This window comes from Dysidea avara, chromosome 3, assembly GCF_963678975.1.
Source record: "Dysidea avara chromosome 3, odDysAvar1.4, whole genome shotgun sequence".
Classification (NCBI taxonomy): domain Eukaryota; kingdom Metazoa; phylum Porifera; class Demospongiae; order Dictyoceratida; family Dysideidae; genus Dysidea; species Dysidea avara.
The window spans coordinates 43482075-43489098 of NC_089274.1; positions in this window are offsets into that span (position 1 = coordinate 43482075).

The following is a 7024-nucleotide window of genomic DNA, read 5'->3' on the forward strand; positions in this document are numbered from 1 at the left end:
ATGAAATGGTTTGCTGACTACTTGACTGCTAGGTATCATCACATCAAACATGGCTGCCAGTTTTCTGATGAAGGAGGAATCCCTCAAGGGAGTACCTTGGACCCTTTACTTTTCCTAGTGTACATGATATACCTTCCACCATCACTGAGGGAGTTTTATTGCAATATGCAGATGATACCACTCTCATTTTGCTCTGGGCCTACTTCTGCTCAGGTTGCTGCAACACTGAACTACGCATATCAACTAATGCACTTGTCAATTTCATGCCCCACCCCCAGGGGGGTGGGGGAATACAGGGGATTTGACAAATCGTGGTGTCAATTTCCCCACTACTAGGGCAAAATTGGCTGTCAAATCCCCACTATGTCCCCACCCCCATAGTAGGGGATTTGACAACACCTCAAGGATGACTAAGCGTATATTTCATGCATGCAACTATAGTAATAAACCTGCCCTGTAGCTAGTAAAATTAGAGCAAGTGCGATTTTTATTGTTTAGAAATGCAACTACCAAAAATCGGTGAATTGGACAACTGTCAATTGCCCCAGGGGTGGGGACAAGAAGCAATGTCAAATCCCCACCTGGGGTGTGGGGACGCCCGGGGGTGGGGGGGTGGGGCATGAAATTGATAAGTTCATAAAACTAATAAACACTTGGCTTGTGGACAATCGAATGCAGCTCAATGCAGGTAGGTCTTGTGTTATGTGTTTTGTTTACTTCATCAGAAGTTATCTCATTCATTGCCCGATATTACAATCAACAACATTATTTTAAAAGCTACAGGCACTCAAAAATATCTGGGGCTAATTTTGATTGCTGGTTGACTTGGAAAGATCATGTTGCCAAGATTTGTAAAAGATGTCCTATTACCTTTATCTAGTGAACTCTAACCAGCGGGTGCTCCCTGCAGAGCTTATTAAGCTCCTTTGGAGTCACTTGTTTTGTCTCATTTAAACTATGTTCTTCTAGCTTGGGGCACACCATTACACCAGGGGTACATGGAACGTATTTAGCGGCTGGTTCGACTAATTTTCAATCTCCGGATGAAATTCTACCAGCTTGTTGTATTTTGCTGCATCTGTGCTATGTACAGTGAGTATACCTCTGTCCGAGGTATTCCACTTTCCCTCCTGGAAATCACACCACCTATGGCATCAGAACTCCAGTGTATTTTGCAAATTCTACCCGTTGTCATCTGTCCTTCACTCAAAAATCATCAAGTCATTTTTAAATGTGGACATGAGAGCTAAAGAAAATTAGCACATACAACAATTTTTACATAGCATTTTTACTATCCAATCTGTAAACTTAATCTCTGTTTTTTAATTTTGTTCTTGTTTTTGTTTTGTTTTGTGTAAATTGTGTTGTCCTGCTTACTTAATTGTCCTTGTATCTGTATGTGTTTTATTTTGTTGCTCCAACAAGGAAGAACGGCTTTGCCAATTGTTGAGAGATTAAAATAATTATCAATCAATCACCAATAAAGGTCAACCATCATGGAAAAAAGTTATAATATGATACTACAAGTTGTATTATAAGTTTTACACTATACCACATATACTATACCACATATACTATACCACATATACTATCAAATTAAAGATCTCTACGCTGTTTCCTTACCACAATTGGTGGCTGAATGAAATCATTAACTAGCTAGAACATTCTAAGGAAATTACATTCTAATGTGACCTATTGTCTAGCTAATAAAAAAATTTGTCCTCCTGAGCATTGGAGCAATGCAGGGATGGTGGAGCAGGCAAAGGACTGTAGGGACTAACTTTGACAATGAAAACACAAGCATATACACTGAACAGTGGTGGATCCAGAGGGGAACACAGGGGGCACATACCCCCTCCAAAAAATTCCATACAAAAGATCAGGATACTCTAATAAAGTAGTCAGTTAAATACTCTAATAGAACAGTCTAGAATTTTTTTTGCAAATAAAATAGCTGAGCTCATACCTGTCACTGAACCCTACATGCTGCTCGTGATTGATGTGGATCACTTAGAAAGGATTTATTATTACTCTGCATCAAAAATTTTAGTCCTGATACATGTAAAATATCTATAGCTTACCTAAAAAATCTACATGTAAAATATCTATAGCTGGATGTTATTTATGATGGTCCTCAGGAAAAAATCATATTTTAGGAGTTCTGAGACAATATTTAGACAATTTCACTAGTAGTTACTTACAAAGATGACAGAGAGAGAAACAACCATTAATGGAATGATGAAAACATTGTACAAATTAACAGATGTACAAAGTAACAAATGTAGGTGAGTTAGGGACCCGCCGATTATGCTGGCATAATTATGAGCATAATAAGTGCCTGAAAGCATTGAGCATAATGCTAGTATAATAGGTAGAATATTTGTGTAATAGTATGAATTCTTGCTTATCAAAGTAGCTATCACAGAAAGATCGATATACTCTAATAGAACAGTCAGTAACTCTAATAGAACAATCATATAGCTGACTGTTCTATTAGAGTATATCGATCTTTTCTATGATATACATTTTGACAAGTAAGTTTGTGCTTCAGCCACTTATTATTTATCCATAAACTGGAAATTATTAGCAGAGCATGAGAACTGAGGCATAAATAATTGGGCACAATTTGAGCATAATAGGTAAGTATTGAGCATAAATTTAAGCATAATAGGTAAATTTTTGAGCAGTGCAGCATAGCATAATAGGTAAAATTAAGAGCATAATCGGCGAGTCCCTAAGGTGAGTCCTCGGATAATGCAACCACAAGCATGACCTAAAAAGGCCTGTGAGGCATGGCAAGGGTGTAGTCATACAAAAAATAAGTAGTTACAGATTAAGTAACTGGATTCAGCCACTCTTTATATTTTCCTGCCAGAAATATCCTCTTTGAGGATAGAATACTCTGGTGGGCAGCATCATCTAAGCAGATTACTTTTTGACTGTAATATATAACAGGGTTTGAAAATTTGATGAAAAATCCCAGTAGAGGCTGGTTGATAATGACCAAGTGCTGAAAGTTCAATGGTTTCATAGCAACTTGAGAAGTATAGTTGATCAAATTCTGCCAATAATTGCGATATTCAATGTTGGATTGTTTCCTATTGTGTGCTGATATTGCATGGATAGAGCCTAGGACATGTTAATTTAGCAATAGAAGCACCTTGTGAGTTGTAAACAACAATGTCTGGCTGATATGGAGTTGGTAGAATAGAGGGTGGAATGGTAGCTTGAGATGCTTCATAGGCTTGGTGGTTGTCCAAGTCGGCAAACACAGCCAAGTGAAAAAATTGTTCACTTTGATAAAAGCACCAAACTTGGTACAACATTTGCTTAATTCATACTATTTCCATTAAAATTACCAATCATATCATGTTCAAAGAACCTGAAAAGTAAAATCAATAGAAAATATATTAAGGAAGCCATAAAAGTACTAATACATCTGAATAAACAAGTTATATCCAAAAGCTGATCAAGGTCCAGGTCATTAGCTTACTATATGTTAAGAGGCACAAAGGTTCATGGTATACAAAGCCATAGATGTGCAATATATTATTTCTATTGGATTGTGCCTGTACTTTTAACACTGAAATATTGGCTCCATTAGAAGTGTTTAAAAACAGGTTATTTTATCACATTTTGATTTTTTTGATTGCACCTGTAAATTTGAAGTACATTCATGTGATTTAAGCTAAAATGAAGATTTTAATCCACTTGTATAGTTTCCAGACTAGCTGGAAATGGGCTTACAACCTACATTAAGGGGTGCGCTACTAATTCCTATGGCTTCACATACAAAATCTTGGCTGTGCTTGCTTTTCATCCCCTTTTGCATCAGTTGTGTTTGTGGTAATTAAAAATCACCATCTCCAGTTAGAAGTACTGACTTTATGACTCAGTTTAGTATTTTAGACCTAAAGAATGAGAATTCTACAAATTTTGGATCTAGTCTCACAGTTTTAATTCTACGCTTCTTAGACTTTGTTATCTGCTACCTATTAGTATGTTTGTAACAAAATATGGAAGTAATTTTTTGAAGTATTTTATATATCAATTGAGCTATTGAACTCTTTAAATTTTCTATGAAAAATAGTTATTTCCTCTTTTAAAGCCATAGTAGTCATTCCTAAAATCTTTTTCCATACTTTTAAAGATAATGTTATTACAAGCCACTGCAAGAATTTTTGGGGAGTTTCACAATTAGCTATATATAGGAGGAGAATCAATTTTAGTATTAAAATTACAGTGTTTTGTAACCATGCCATAATTTGTACATATTTCATCAATCAGATTTGCACTAAACAGAAGTTCAATGTCTCAACTACAACATGTGTTATTCATCAGGTGGAGAACAGTTGGTTTTACAGCTTCATATAAAACACATAATCTTATTCACAGAAGCCATAGGACATAGTTGCTTGCCCCCTTAAAAGTTTCAAAACATGCTCTAAGGCAATGATTTTGACGTACACCATATCTCAAATGATTTAGTATACCTTACTCAGCTTTCATAGAAAATTTGGTGCTTTTATCACAAAGTAAACAATTTTATCAAAATTTGCTGCTTAGCTGCTCTACTAACATGACAAATGGGCAATTGTTGAAACTACAATGAGCATAATATAGTTGTCAGAATAATATTATTATAAAGAACTGATAAGTGTAATGTTGCTGAGTCAATGTGACAGGGCAGCCATTTAATTATGCTGTTGTAGGTCCACCTCCACAAATTGACAGTAGTGGGTAGAGTATCAGAAGCAGCTCGTAAGAGAAAAGATAGCTAACCAGGATGAAAACCTGCCAGAAGTGGAGCTTTCCAGTTCAGCGAGTCACCAAATTTAGATTGACATAGCTCCTGAAGCCAGGGATCAGAAGTAGCACTGACACAAGGAAGCAGACTGAGTTTGTTCTATTAGAGTGGTTGACTTTTAGAATATCATCAATTTTTTATTATCATTGAAGGTGGAGGGGAGGGGGTTGCCCAAACTTCCCATTTCTACTGTCTATGTAAAAACATCATGTGCACCAGATTGTGTGCAGTGGTCTGATGTGTATTAAACCATACATATAGGTCACTGATTATTAATTTAATTGTTTCAGATCCCTTTCCTGTTGCTATGTCTCACTGCCTAAATTTGGACAGTTTTCACCATTATTCCATCATAACGATGCATAATGATTATATTATAAAAGTTATAAACTAACTTGCTTACATCACTAGGCATAAAGGAAGATGGGCTAAAGATTAACCCCACTGTCAGGGGAAGTGGTATCCCTTTCACTTCTAATATCAGTATGATGGTGATCAATAATACTCTAATAGAGCATACAGCTAACTAATTAAACAGTCAGGTACATGTATGATTGTAATGAATAATGAGCTGCCCACCTGCATTGGTTTAGGTTAACTTCCTGATCTGAAGCATGTCATATTTCATAACCACAACAATCACATATATACTGCATCCAAACATGGATGTGAACATTTCAAATAATATTAACTATAATAATTGTTTCTTTGACAATAAGATTATGTGGATTTACAACAAACAGCTTGCTAGTACTCAACTAATTTATATTCATTTATACTGCTTGTTCAATGAAGGTCATTATTAAGTATTAAGCTATAGTGAAATTTATACCACTGTAGCATTTCTTTTGTTATTTTTGCTGAGAGTGAGTGTGTATAAGTGGTATGATAGTATTAGTGGCACTTATAACAGTTTAAGGGAATGTACATTATGGCTGTTGAAACAACATACCTACCGCAAACACCAATATTTGATTCTATGGGAGTTTTGTATCCACACATGTCATATTTGTTTTATTCCCTTCAGTAAACCTCCAAAATTATATCACTTCACACTTTGCTGCATGCTCAATGGAGAGTGATTACTGGGTCTATCCAGAGGAACACTTGACATCATAAAGTATGTACAATTATGACAAGACTGAGGCTTTTTGTGATGCCATGTTAGAGAAATGGCTTGAGGTCTCTGCTAGTTGGAGTACTAAGTGTCATCCAGTTACCTGTTGAGTCCAGTAATCATCCTGCTGAATGAACTATAGCTGCTACACCTTGCATTTGTCCTTGTATATATAGTGGCTGAGCAGGTCTTCATAATATCCAATAGGGTGGCCATGATGAATAAGACATACAGTCTTGATGAAGACACTTACTTGGCTGCCAAATCAACCAAATAATTATACACCACTAGTTCTCATACAGCATCAAGAACACCATACTAGAAAACAAGATAATTAATTGGCAAAACTAATCCAAACAGCTGTGATATATTGACTCAGCAGCTAGTTGGCTTCCCAACAGAAGTTAGACAGTAAAGAGACAGTACAACATAATACCAGCACTGTAGGTTGCATAACCATTAACTCCATTAGAGGAAATGGACAGTCCAGTTTGTATTAATATTGAAGGTGCACCTGTAGCATAGGTAAATGTGCTCTAGATGCATGTACCTCTAGATCTGAGGCAACAAAATTTATGCTATATACAAATAAATTTATTGGGCTCAACTGTAGACTGCATCATAACATGGCACTAAACAGGATGGTGAAGAAATTACCAGTTAGCCATGTTGAGACAATAAAACGTTTATGGTTCTTTATGATTAACTATCCAATATTTCAGCCTCCATGGCCAGTTCTTACTTGCAAACTCATGATCATTATCATTACATTATCTTTCATACAGTTGCTAGCTACTTGAATTCTGCTGTTTTGTGCAAAAGAAAGTAAATGTGTCCTGCAATGGGCTCTTAATAGCAATAAGGGACAACCTATACACAACAATACCTGTGTCTGAAACAGTCATTGCCAAGGCATTCTTTATAAAATTTTAAGATGAAAGTGCCCTCATGCACAGTGAAATGTGTCATTTAATTTCTAAAGTTGCAATAGAAATTTCCCATCACAATGATAATCCATAACTCTGTAAAGTGAAACTTTTATATCAGAATGGTGTAAGGGGTAGAATACTGAAATACAGTCTTCCTGTGTTGATTCATGA